The 14,639-nt window shown below is 35.7% G+C and overlaps 1 long non-coding RNA gene across 6 annotated transcripts; it reads right to left on the bottom strand.

Moving 5' to 3' along the window:
* Window positions 1–1,128: 1,128 nt before the first annotated feature.
* Window positions 1,129–7,606, bottom strand: LOC149712051 (uncharacterized). Of its 6 annotated transcripts, XR_016377723.1 has the most exons (5): window positions 7,197–7,606; window positions 6,977–7,062; window positions 6,814–6,922; window positions 3,849–6,725; window positions 1,129–1,410 (listed from the first exon to the last, which is right to left on the bottom strand). It is a non-coding gene; the product is annotated as an uncharacterized LOC149712051 (long non-coding RNA). The 6 variants fall into 6 exon arrangements; XR_016377725.1 differs by lacking the exon at window positions 1,129–1,410 and having other exon boundaries at window positions 4,162–6,725; window positions 7,156–7,606; XR_016377726.1 differs by lacking the exon at window positions 1,129–1,410 and having other exon boundaries at window positions 4,162–6,725; window positions 6,814–6,886; window positions 7,156–7,606.
* Between the last annotated feature and the right edge of the window lie 7,033 nt (window positions 7,607–14,639).

Raw genomic sequence — 14,639 nt, 5'->3', positions numbered from 1 at the left:
CACCGGTTACGTATTACGCGGAATGATTTTATCAGGCGTAGAGACCATTTCCGAAAACACACAGGGGCGAGGAGACCATTGGGGTATTCTTCCTTGCACCAAGGGCCATCGTCAGACGGTGCCAAAGTTCACTACAGGCGGGAGGAAAGTCAACTCGCACTGCCTCTAGCGGTGCTTCTAGGCGAGAGGGAGAAGACCCCAATGGCGGCATCGCCCCAGTGTTTTAGTTTCTCCTTATGTAATTTGTGTACGATCGGTCCATGGCAGTTCTGGTAAGGTATGATGTGTTCAACCATTTTATTTCCTCAGGAAATAACAAGTCATCGGAACTGAGAAGTATTTCTTTTTATGTAAACTTTACCCTTTCCTTTGGTTATATTTACACCGATATCATATTTTTCCAGTGCATAAAAGGAGAGCTACCTACTAAAAGAAACAAGACAGGACCGAGGTTGTTGCTTTGTCTTAAGTAGACAACATAAGTTTATAAATTAGTTTGAGCAAAATAAATTCTTTATCATAATTTCTTGACATCAGTCTTCCCAGCAACTTACAACAGATTTAAACTTTTTTGGTGCAAACTTGAAAATTTGTCAAGGCAACAAGAATTAAAACTGTGCTTCCAACTTAGTAATCATCGACACGAAATCCCTTCAAAATAATTAATTTCATGATAAAATGTTTTCGGAAAATGGAATTATTCTTGAAAAAGCGTAGATGTGTAATTTTTGAAATTAATTTAGAGGGAATAGATCGATTAACAGTAAAAATAAGTTGATTGAATTAAATATTGATTAAGGATTAAAGGAATAAAAGTAATTTAAAAAGAAATTGCAATATCTGAAACTTCAGTCAACTGATAAACCTCAGACATATCGTTTGTTTTTTCGGCCTTGGTCCAAACCAAGACGTTTTTTTATAATATCTGTCCCTTCAGTCTTAATGTAATTAAAATTTGAATAATTTCATGTTTTTTGTACCGACATACATTTGGGGTTGATCTATTTCTAATAGCTTAAAGAAGTACTTAAGTATAGTTAATTATATGAACTCATATCCAATAACATAGTTTTCGAAAAGCATATAATGTTGTACTTTATATATGAAGTTAGTTCAAAAATGACAGTATTTGAAATGTAGAATAAATTTTTTTATTTGTTGTGTACACTCTAAACATATATCAATGAGAATTTTTGAGGAAATGCATCATGAGTAGAAGAGCTTGAAGACGATGTCTATATAAGCATATTGTGTTGTACTTTATTTATGAAAAGTTTAAAAACGACGGTATTTGAAATATGGAAGAAAAATATTTGTTTCGTACACTGTATACATATACAGTGTTGTCGAGATCAGACCAACAGCTTCCTTTATGTACAACCCCCAATACTGCCAACGGGTGATGTCGTGCTAAATTATACAGGGTGTAAATAAATGTTTAGAATTCATGTTTTATTGTATTTAAGTGACAACGAGTGGCAAGATACACAAAGAATACAGGAGAATATGCGTGAATGCAACAAAATATTTTAAAGCACAGTCCTACGATTAGTCTTAGAACCTGGGCCTCAAATTGCAACCTCTAAACTGTTTAGTAAACAACTCAACGTAAATATTCGAAGTGTCTACCATTGTGGTTGAGGCACTCTTCCAGATGACTGTCCGTGTCTTGCATTACATTTGCAACCACTAAACTCATGACGCATGGCAAGACTAATGGTATTGCCGTCTTAGGTACTTCTCGTCCGTTAAGGCTTGATGTAGGGGGATATGATTATGCCTGTAGTAATGCCCTTGTAAACTGGCACGAACAGTAGAATGGCTTAGTGCAACTTCTTGTTCCACCGCTCTACTACAAGCATGAGATTGGCTTCAAAACTTTCTACGATGTCAAAGTCTGTATCCTCATTACAGACTATACAGTCTCTTCTACGTTCACGATCTTGCACTATCGAAATGACGAAAGTCCTCGCACCCAAATGTCGGTGTGGAGACCGTTCGGCATAAAGCACTACCTTTAGTTGAACCAGAGAGAATTTTACACATGTGTAAAATTCTCTATGGTTGAATGTTACCGCGACCTTCACCCAAAATAAACTTGCTGCCCAATTTTTCCTGGTTAGAATAAGTTGGCATTTTGCTAGGAAACGAGACCAACTACTGTAATTCTACTACTTAGCGACACTGAAAGCCCCTTTATATCTAAAAAGACCGGAAGTTCCTCAAAGTTGAGTTTTCAAAGATTGTCAGCTTGAGCAGCAGGTCATAGTATGTATAGTGGTGAAGGTCGCTTTAACATTCGACACGTGACACCACGGTATGTTTGGTCCTCCAATGTCCTGACCCTATAGGTCCAAACAATTACCATCCAGTTTTTCGGCTCAGCGTTGCGGTATTACCGGTCCCATTTGAAATACAATTTCTGTAGTGTTACAATTTTAACAATACGCCTGTTAAAAAGGCACAAATACCGAAAAAAGAAACCATTGTAATAAAGGTTGGCCCCCTAACCTTAAACTATGAACAAAATAAAGAAAACATAAAGGTTTCTTTGGGAATGACTTTGAAGCAGAAGGTCCGAGTTGTCTGAGGAACCGAGAAAAAAGGCCGTAGTGAAAACTAATCGTCGTTACGTAGCAGTTAGGACCGAATTTAATTAGTTAGTCTCGTCTTTTAGCAAAATGCCAGTGTATTCAAACCAGGGAAAATTGAACATGATGTTTACGAGGATTACCCAAAACGGCAAAACCTTTGCGTGAACTAATTGAAGCCGATCCATTATTTTTAGAAAGGTACTGTTCTCTGACGAGGCTATTTAAGGATGGTACCTTAAACCTTCATAACGTGCATTTTTGGGAGGGCATTCTTGGAAACCAAATTATCGGACCCTTTTTCTTGATAAGAAAATCTCTGAAGGCATTTACTTGGACTTCCTGCGTCATGAGTTCGTTGCTTGTAAAGTAATTGAAAGACATGGACAGATGAAGAGTGCCTGCACCACAATGGTAATCACATTGAACATTTACGTTGACGTTGATGTGTACCAAACGGATTCGATTAGAGGTTGTAATTTGAGGCCCAAATTCCAAGACTTATCGTAAGACTGTGCTTTAAAATTTTCTGTTGCTCCCCCCACTTGACTGGTATGCTAGGTGGTATTTCAGTAGAAGAAAATTTATTGAATTAGGGATAGCGAGAGATGGCTAGTGATATGGCTTAGTTATGGGCTAGACGCCCTTGTTTTATTGGCAACATTATTACATTGAATGTTGCCAGATTAAATTGTTGCTGGTGATTTGGCGAACTATGCTAATGATATATTAAAATTTAAATGGAAAAGTTTCATTTTGACACATTCCTTACCCTAAAATTTTGTGTTTGGAGCCTATTAATGCATTATAGTGATAATGTAATTAATTTTAGTGTTAAATAGGAAAACATTTAGGCTGAAAGAACAACTGGCGTAGTTTAATCTTATTTTGTTATTTCAGTTAAGGGTTATCTATAGTTACCCAAAAAAAACCTGTTGTTTTCGATTAATTTTAATTAAATATGATCATTAAGTTGAAATTAACGGCTTATCTTCTTTTACTAGTGTTATTTCAGTTTATTATACGAGTTTGAACAAGAAATTCTGCAAACTTTAGAGGAGTGACTGTTTGACTCTTGCAGAACAATCACTACTTTGCCCCAAAACTTTTAAATATCACGCCTTTTCAATGGCTCTCTTTTCAAAATGGGGAAAAAAGCTTTTAAATGACAATTTAATTAATCGTAAGAATTAAACAGGAAAATGGAGGCTGGGTGAAAGATTTGTTAGTTTAATTATAAGGTATCCATGAATTTACCCAAAACACGAATCTTTCACATTCTGGGAGCACTGCCGTGCTCCCAGCCAAGTCGAGCACTGACATCCTTTTCTCGAAGCAACTCGTGGCACTTTTAAGCCCACTGTAACTTCGTGATGGGTATAGGTGAAAGTCTGAAATTTTGCTTGCCGCGAGGACTGTCAATCCTAGCTATTGTTTCCAAATTTCAAGTTCCTACCCTATATGCTTTTCGAAATATCGCAGGTGAAATTTACCTTATTTTGTCACTCACTCACTCACTCACCGATCATCAAAATTCTAAGGTACTTCTAGAGGAGATAGAAACTTAAAATTCAGGATTTAGTTTTCATTTATTTTATAAAGCACAGAAAAATTAAAACATCCCGAATTTTTTATAAAATTGTTCTTTAGTTCTTTATTTTAAAACTAGATGGCGCTGCCGTCTTTTCAACAGAAATAGTGTGTGTTCTTGATGAAAGGACGTAATGGTCCAAAGTTAACCGAAAGTTAAATATATATTAAAGCTAATAGGAGTAGTAGTTTAATAGAAATGTGTCGTAACTGATGCTACATTCTTTTATTAGGATATCGCGTACAATCTTTATTGCATATTCTCTGCGGGTCGAAAGGGGTAATTCAGCGTAAATATGGACAAACGTTAGCGATTATATTGGCAAACGAAGTACCACGAGAGGGTCTTGATTTAATATAACTACCGAAGTATAACGAGAGGGTCTACAAAAAGAAGTGAGATCCTAAGAAAAACATTAACATGTACAAAAATGGGCCAAGCCTCGCTTCGTGCCCTCTCCGCCGTAAAAGTTCTGAAATCCCATGTAGAGCCAAGTCTGCCTTTTGGTCTCATTCAATCGCCAATTGAACAATTATGTTATAAATTAAGTACTTTTCCTAATTAATAACCAATATTCTTTGACTCTATCATTATTATACATCTTTGTTCGTATCAAAAATATCGTGACTTGGCAAGCGCAGGTGTACATAAGGTTATGCATAACTCGCCTTATAAACTTGTAAATAGGGTTATGCATAACTCACCATATAATTTGTACATAGGGTTGTGCATGACTCATCTTATAAACTTGTACATATCCCCTCGACCATAAACGATTTAGTGAATATCCCTTCGACTTCCTTTTAATATTACTTACTTGCGATTGCCAAGTCACGATATTTTTGATACGAACAAAGATGTATAATAATGATAGAGTCAAAGAAGATTGGTTATTAATTAGGAAAAGGACTTAATTTATAACATAATTGTTCAATTGGCGATTGAATGAGAACAAAAGGCAGACTTGGCTCTACATGGGATCTCAGAACTTTTTAGGGCGGAGAGGGCACGAAGCGAGGCTTGGCCCATTTTTGTACATGTTAATGTTTTTCTTAGGTTAATTATACTTGATTGAGTTTAATTTAACGGCTTATCTTGTTTATCTTGTGTGGATTTATTTTATAATAAAAGTTTCAATAAAATATTAACTTAAATTGCAATTACCCTAAAATTTTAATGTATGCGCTTTTGATGTATTTTAATGATCATTTAGATTAATTTGAAAGTGAAATAGGAAACTACTGTGGCTGTACGAAAAACTTGTGATGTTTTAATCTTAATTTGAGCGTGGTTCGTGGGAGTGGATTAAGCTTAAAATTTATTTGAATTTTTTACCCTATTTGCAATGTTTAGTGCAGTTTAATATTTTTGCCATATATTCATCATTATGGTACCCTAAACTTTTGGGTAGTTTAAACAGTTTATTTAAAAGTTATTTGAGCTTTTATCCAAAAATGTATATTTTGGTTTAATTTCACGTTAATTATATTTAATTGAGTTAAAATTAACGTAGGATTGTGTTTTGGCAGTGTACATTTAGGCTATAAAATGAGTTTAAATGTATACTTCACCTTAATTGCAATTTTTAGTGGAGTTTTCGATTCTTATTTTACCCTAAACTTTTGAATTTCGCGCCTATTAAGGTGCTTTCGAGATAATTTAAATTAGCTTAAGTGTGAAAGAGAAAACATGGGGCTTTACCAACGGCTTGGTTAGATACAATCTTAATCAAGGACATCATTTAAGAGTTATCTGAGTTTTCATCCAAAAAAAAAATGTACATTCGGGGTTTAATTTCACGTTAATTACACTTAATTACGTTGAAATTAACTTGTCGTCAGTGCTCATTAAGCTTATAAAATGACTTTTAATAAATAATTCACCTTAACTCTAATGTTTAGAGGAGTTTTTTATTATTTCCAACACATTGCGTTAAATTTTTATCATATCCTGTGCTAGGTTTGTGGTAAAGATTATCTATACAATATGTTAATGAATGATGTTATTCTATAGTTTAGCTTGAATACCAGTAATTAAATCAAATACCTATACAATTCATAGCAATTTAAACCAATAAACAAACGGCAACGTGGACTGTGGAAATAGCAAACAACGTAACCCTCCGTTTCTAACGTGGTTACGTTGAGAGAATCTGTGATGTAAACATGAAAATTATTTGACTAATTAAATTATATAACGACACTGTCCTCCTGGATTAACCAGCACCACTGTTACTTATGAATTAAACAATCCACTGTTGGTAACAAATAGTTTATAAAATGATAACGTAACATCACAGTATAACTGATCCAATAGGACCAAAATTGTTTTAACGAATAATCTGGTCCTCTACATTGGTTTAGTTTTAAGGAATTATATCACACACCTTCACAATTAGTAGCATTTTAGTGAGATTAACAAATAATGAAACCGCGTATACCTGTCCTCAAATGAGAATGTTGAGTGAACTGCGCTAACCAGTAACCTATACACCACTCTTTTAACTGCCGTAGGAAAACACATTGAACATTTTGTGATCTTTCCTGTAATATTTTGAAGTTGAATTCTTCACAGGGTGAAAACACTACCGTTGATTTCTAAACCATTAACAAATAATGAAACCCAGTATACCTCATACGTAACTCTCCGTTTCCAACGTGGTTACGTTGAGAGAATCTGTGCTGATGTAAACATGGAAATTCCTCTACATTGGTTTAGTTTAAGGAAATATATCACACACCTTCACAATTAGTAGCATTTTGGTGAGATTAACAAATAATGAAACCCTGTATACCTCAGTCCTCATATATTTGTTTGTAGCAGGAAACGAAGCAGACTGCGTATTTTTGGAATACAGAGCTGGAAATGAGCTTTTTTTATCTTGAAAGGGGAAAGACTATATAAATACTATATTACATAGACAAACTAAAATACAACTTAAGCCTTGACCGTAAAGAACGTTCAAAAACTTACTTTAAATGATATAAAAACCTCTGTTAACTGTAATTATTTACCTGAATTACTTTTCTAGACGAAAATTCGACCTGATAACGACCTATTTCTTATTAAGGGTGCTACAGTTAATTAGAAAATACATATAAAGGTGCTCAAGCTCGGATGAAATAGTAAAGTAATCTGTCAGCGTCTACTGCTAGATAGTCTGACTCAAAAGTAATTTTGACGTACTTTCAGAATTAACTAAAATTAACATACTTAGAGTTAATTGATTTAAATTAAACTAGCCGATAGCACACCTTGAATACATAATTGTTAAATTAAGAGTATTCCGAAAAGTAACTTCGCTCTAGTTTTTCAGTTAGAGGTGGCTAAATATCACGAAAAACCCCATGTTAATCTCCATAGGAAAAATGGTAAAAGCATGTGAATTTTGCTTTAACGTTACAAAAGAGTATCAAGTCATATCTACAAGAGCCTACCGGCCCTGTAGAATTTACTCGTAACCATGGTGTAATATATTGATGGCAAGCGGAGCACGAGGACATCCTTAAACTTATTTTAATAATCTTATTTTTAGTATACTATGAGACCTTTCTTAGAGAAAGCTAGTGCATTGCGAGTTAAGGTTTCGTCTATAAATTAATCGATTTCTTAATTGGACTCCAGCAAAATTATACTTTCAAAAACACGTGGAAAAATTCGAATATTTTCTGCAACAGGTGCTTTCGTATTATTATCTACGTTCGTACCTGACCACGCGTTGTAGAAAATTACATAGCGTCGAGAAGCTATTCACTAATGACAATTTTCGTTCAGTGGGGATTTTCATTGGTTATTTTACAGGGATTTAGATTTAAGGGCTAGATAGAGGTTACGTGTCGTCATCTTAGTACCATTAAGTTGGCACGTCGAGGGGCTACTCACTAAATAACATTGGCGATTTTAATTGAATTGAGATTATGGATCATTTAGAGGTTCAGTCTAATCATTTTAGAGCGTCGAGGAGCTACTCACAAATGAAAATTTCGTTCATTGTTGACTTTCATTGACTATTTTAAAATGGAAGGGAATTAAATGTTGCGTCTGCATTATGGGTATTCATCGAGGGGCTACTCACTAAAACCTTGTTGGAGGTTTTATACGGAATTATAAATAACACCGGAAGGCGCTCTTTCATTTCATCAGTGTTACCAGATGAACTTTCGCTATAATGTGTGCTAGCATGGTACCAGAAGCCCATATCGTCAATGAATTCTTGCTAGTAGCCGCTGTAGTTTCAGTTACTTTTACAATAATTTGGGAATGCAAGTAATTATACACTCATGCTAATATCAGCATTGCCACAAAATGTAATGAAATTGTAATTTATAATAATATTCCATTAACTACTAATATATTATGTAGATGGAGAAGCTTACTGCATCGATCAATTTTGAATTTCGGCTCGATAAAGTTGAAGTTAGAAATGTGAACGTTAAAGTAGCCTTTAAAAACTGTATTTACCAAGTAAATTAGCACTTTAAATTACTGTTTTCTCGATAATTTGTAGTTATTTTTGTTGTTGCTGTTTATTATTTCATACTACTCTTAGGTGGCAGATCTTTCGCATCAAAGGCGTCATACTCACGCAATTGTAACTTATGGAAATGTTACAGACAATGTCAAGCTACAGAGTTGGTTCACTCGATGAGAGTTGAGCGATTTGAGTGCGGCTTTCATAGGCACAAGTAATTTTAGACAGCCACTCGAAAATGTAGAAACAGGACCAAATAAAATTGACGCTCAACTGAACGTTAAATCCTCCGAGTAAAATTGGACAGCGTTTCCCCTCGTGAACTCGATTACTAAAAGGCGAGACATATCTAGGAGGATATAAGGGTGAAGGAGTCTTCGACTGCCCGTTTTCCATTGAAACGCGCTTACAGATTATCGTCCGTTCTGGGAGATTCGTAGCCGCGCACCTTGTTCCGCGCTCATCGTCATCGGGCGTCGTCTGTTCGTTTGTTTTAATTTTTGTTAAAGGCGCTGCATTTTTTAGTGCTTTAACGGAACATTTATCATTATTTTATTTTTTATTACCTCTCCGTGTGACGTAGTCCAGGAGAGGTTCTGTAACGGCCGTGTCTGTGTGTGTGTCTGTCTGTCTGTCTGTCCGTTGTTACACCCACGTGACCGTGTTCGCAGTTTGCGTATCGGAGCAAACGTGTTCGCCATTTCCGAACTGCTTTCACAGTCACGGAAATGGCTCCTCTACTTGAGTTCTCACACCACCATTTTCTGGTCTTTGTCCATCCCACACGGACACTAGCCTGTTCTTAGTGGCTTCTAATCACCACCATCTTCTGGTCTTCGTCCATTCCACTTGGACACCAGTCTGTACATACTGGCTTCTAATCACCACCATCTTCTGTTCTTTGTCAATCCCACATTGACACCCGTCTCCACTTACACTGGCTTCTAACACCACCATCCACTGGTCTTCCGTCTATTCCACATAGACACCAATCTGTATCATTGGCTTCTACTTACTCCATTATCATCGTTTGGTTTTAGGATATACGCGACGATCAGCTAGGGTTACAAGAAACGTCTAGCCTCCCTAAGGTAGGATCGCTACCAAAGGTTTTCGCAATTGCGCTTTTTCCTTACTATTATCATAGCTATTATAATGGAAACGAATCGTATATATACCCCAAAATTTCAAGAATGCGGGAAGAGGGGTACCCTTCACTTTAAACGTCAATATTAGCAAAGTTTGAGAAGATAATAGGTATAACTTTATATAAAACGATTTAACTATTATTAATGTTAATTATTGAAGATTAAAATAATTAAAAATAATTATATTTATTTAAATATTAAAGATAAACCTCTCGTGCAAAGAGAGAGATTATCATTGCCTCCTATATCTACCAAGGCCCGTGCATGCGATATATTTCCTTCATTGCCTCCTATATCTATCAAGGCCCATGCATTGTGATATATTTCATTCATTGCCTCCTATATCTATCAAGGCACGTGCATTGTGATATATTTCATTCATTGCCTCCTATATCTATCATTGCGATATATTTTTCAAAACAACAACAAAAATGGGAAACTCCTCTCAGAAACATAATAATTTCTTTTCTCTGTATATGAAATGAAAATATGGATAATATTGCGCTCCTTTAATGGTATGAATCCTTGCCTGTCTATTAATATTTTACGTAGGAGTAATACGTTTTTTGCGAAGTTTAGAGAGGATAAACATAAGCGAGATTGTTTCGGAAAAAAAAACTGCTTCCACTAATGGGTTTTTACTCCTTGTTACTGTTGTATAGAGTAATCATGATAAAAGCTTAAAAAATTACGAGAGGACAGACCTTTTTTATCCTCATTCAAAAATATTTTTTGGTGCTAAGATTGCTTTAAAAAAATCCAAACGGTTAGGCGTTGGTAAAAAAGACAATTGATATTTTTCAGATCTAATGAGATAACGCCCACCTAGTTGAAAATTGCCCTTTTTTATCCGCGGGAGCCATTCTTAATGAGAATTTCGATGCTAGTAGGTTGTCAATTAAACTACCGGTATATTATTATTGTTGTTGGAAATTGGATATTAAGTCAAATTAAGTGGTTGTAAAGAGCCAGCAGGTTTTTGCCACTTCTTTTTGTGAGTATTTGAATTTTGTATGTAAAATGGAGGAAGATAATGTTGAGAGTAAGGATGAAATGTGGAAGCGCAAAGCGCGGGAAAGGATGAGGGCAAAAAGGTCGACGTTTTCATTGGATACTTAAGTTTATATAATCTTCTCGACACGGAGAGGTAATATTTTCGTTTTCCCAACTTGTTAATAGTAAATTATGGTTCTTAGATAAAACTGAAGTAAAGGTAACGGTTTTTTACTCTTTCCCAACACCAAAAACTCTACTAGATAAGTGTTTAAAGTGGATTAAAGCCTGAGGGTCGAATTAACGCCCGATAAAATTAAAAAATATCTCTACATGTGCAGTGAACACGTAAAATAGGCGGCGTTGCTTCAAAGGCCTAAGCTAGCATGAAAAACCCGGTATTTTTTGAATTGGATTTGCGTGGTCACGTGATGCGCGTAACCAATGTAACTAGGTGCGCCTGCACGAATCTCCCATCGGAGAGGCCGAAACCTGAGCTCTACGAACGGGCAGTCGAAGACTCCTTCACCCCTATATCCTCCTAGGACATATGTGGCTAGCTTCTGCGTTTATTGGAATGCTAAAAAAACAATTAAAGTAGTGTTTTTCGAGAGGTATTTTTTATTCGACACCACATCAATGGATTTTTTAATCATTCTCATATTTTATAGAGTGTCTATAGACCAAGTTGCTCAATATAGGCCAAAAAAGACGTCAAGGTATTTTATGGGTGGAAAATGAATGGGTTATTGGCTAAGTGGCTCCTGCAATAAAATCAGCTAATTGGAATCATCGTGTAGCCATTTTCTCAACGTATCTAGGTTGATTTTGCGCGAAAAGATAGACGAATTTAACCTAGCGAATAATCTATCACGTTGCGCCTTGCAAGCGCCTAGGAATTCGCGTCGCTACCAAACAACGAAACCACAGTTAGAAAGACGTCATGATTATGAGGCGTAACGAAGTGCTTGAACCCGCCCACAAAACCTGCATAGAAATTAACATGGAAGATATGGGGGCACACATATTCTTATTAACTGTATTTATTATTGGTGGCACTATTAGTACAACTCATTGGTGAATCTGATTCTATGAACCATAGCCCACTCGATCAAGCGCTCAGCTACGAGGTTGATCGAGTGGGCTATGCATGAACAAAATGAACCATGCGGACATAAACCGAAGCGTATGAAGAAAGACATAAAAATAACATTGAAAAGTAGAGCGCTTATTGGTCGACCATAGAAGCTTGAGAGAAAGCGAGTTTTGTCGTCGTTAACATCATTTCCACACTCTTAATCAAAGATTACATTTTGTACCATTTTACATTAAGGCCCGTTCAGACGACACTCTTTTTCTCGCTACGCTCGCTGTGCTGAGCTCATCAGATTTTCTGGCTTCACCAGCCTCTAGAAAATGCACTGTTCACACGACCAAAATTTTCTCATTCTTGATCTCGGCAAAGCGAGAAAAAAAGTTGAAAAAATTCAACTTTTTTTCTCTCTTTGCTCGGCACAGCCAATAGAGTGCTTCCGAAATGACGTCATTCTTTTTTGTGTAGTCTGCTACTCTGTGGAAATGTGTTTTCTTCGGTTTCACTAGTCCGAATCCCTTGAAATTTTACTGATAAGTATATTGAAGGATTTTAAATTATCGTGCAAAGTTTTAAAACGATTAGTTGTTTTCCAAAAAATTCATTAAAGTTTTATTTATGCATAATTAAAACCTTATTTTAAGAAAAGAACTATTAGTTTTAAAACTTTGCACGATAATTTATAACCCTTCGATATATATCTCATTAAAATTTCAAGGGATTCGAACCAGCGAAACCGAAGAAAACACATTTCCACATAGAAGCAGACTACACAACAAAGAATGACGTCATTTCGGAAGCACTCTATTGCCTGTGCCGAGCAAAGAGAGAAAAAAACTTGAATTTTTTCAACTTTTTTTTCTCGCTTTGCCGAGATCAAGAATGAGAAAATTTTGGTCGTGTGAACAGTGCATTTTCTAGAGGCTGGTGAAGCCAGAAAATCTGATGAGCTCAGCACAGCGAGCGTAGCGAGAAAAAGAGTGTCGTCTGAACGGGCCTTTAAAGCCCTCTTACCTTTGGGTCCACAATAGTAGCTTATAGTTTCTTGGCATTTTAATTCACTCTTGTAGATGAATACTTTGGCAGCTAGAACTAACCCTTATCCGGCAAAACCCGTAACGCAAATTAACACGGTGTTCATATTGAGGTTACGCTACGCGTTGAGTTTCTAATGTGGGATATCTTGTACGAGAAGCTAAATTTTATACTCGCAAAATACTGTTAACATTGTCGTGACAAAAGACGATTTTGTTAATCGGGTTGAATCTTTATGCCATTTTATTTTGAATAACGGCCTTGCGCTTATGAAGTGCTCAGACAGGTCGTTTTGGCGTTTTAATAGGATGGTATTAGTATTCAAACAGGAGCGTTATAGACGTTCAAATAAGAACTTTTTGGCGCTCAAGCGAGATTGTTTTGATGCTCGGACAGAGAGTTAAGACGCAGAGAGGGGTTCATTTATTCCCCTTTTTTAGTCTCTCTCAACCTATTTCCCCTTTTTTATGGACAACAAAGGAAGAGTGTGTAGGCTTACAATATTTTTTTAAGCGTATAAATTAAGACTATATTATTAAGTAAATAATATTTATTCTCATTAAAAGCATAGGCTCTAATATCTAAGATGATTTTCCAATTCTCATTTTAAAATGCATTGACTTATTTCATTATAATTTCCTCTATTTTTGTAAGGAAGATTATAAATATGAATATTATATTTTGAATTTTTACGTACGGCATTAAGTTTTGTGAGAGATTAAGTTTGCTCGGTATACCGATATCAGGTGTGAGGGGGGGGGTTCAATGCTGTTCCCTTTATATACCAGATGTTCCCAAGCTGATCATTTTTGAAGTCTGTTTCAAATGCCATTTTTTCAACAACTGATTTAAATACGGATATTTCTCTTAACTTTCAAGTTTAACGTAAATGACTTTAAAGTATGTCTTATTCCCATTATATAAAAACGTCTGGGTTTGGACCAAGGCCGAAAAAACAAACGATATGTGTGAGGTTTATCAATTGACTGAAGTTTCAGATATTGAAATTTTTTCTAGTTATTTTTATACACTCAATCCTTAATCAATATTTAATTCAATCAACTGATTTTACTGTTAATCGACCTAGTCCCTCTAAATTAATTGAAAAAATTACATATCTACGCTTTTTCAAGAACAATTACATTTTCCGAAAACATTTTATCGTGAAATTAATTTATCATGTTGAGGATACAGTATTGAATATTTGAAATGTTCTACTGGATGTCTAAAAAAAGCAAGCGAACTTTGGCATAACTCGAATGGAAAATGTAAATATTTGATCGTGGATGCCAAACAAGGGTGTTGCGCGAATTTATACATTTAATTTCATATATCGAAATGCTACATTTCTATTGTCGCCTCTTTGATGGTAAAGTTGCACTGGAACTTCCTTTTCCGTACTTAAGAATTTCTTGGTCATAACTCAGTCTATGGTAATATTGGCTGAGTGTGTTGCGACGGCTCAGATGACCCATACACTGAAACCACTGGTGATTATAAAATGCCATATATTGGGAAAATAGAGGAAGGGAGGGGGTGTTGGAGTTAAATGTGACCTTCTTGGCATAACTAGTAATGAATGATTTGTTTAACCATATTATTTCCGCGGGAAATGAATATAACAAGTCTGAGAAGTATTCTGAGAGAGCGATTGCTCTCTTAGATAAGACTTCATACTGCTCTTAATGTATAAGGAGGGTTTTTTGTTTGGATGTAG

This window comes from Phalangium opilio, unplaced genomic scaffold (genome assembly GCF_054372755.1).
Source record: "Phalangium opilio isolate 3A_F unplaced genomic scaffold, DU_Popi_V2 ptg000011l_1, whole genome shotgun sequence".
NCBI classification, from domain to species: Eukaryota; Metazoa; Arthropoda; class Arachnida; order Opiliones; family Phalangiidae; genus Phalangium; species Phalangium opilio.
This window is presented reverse-complemented; position numbering and strand designations above follow the sequence as displayed.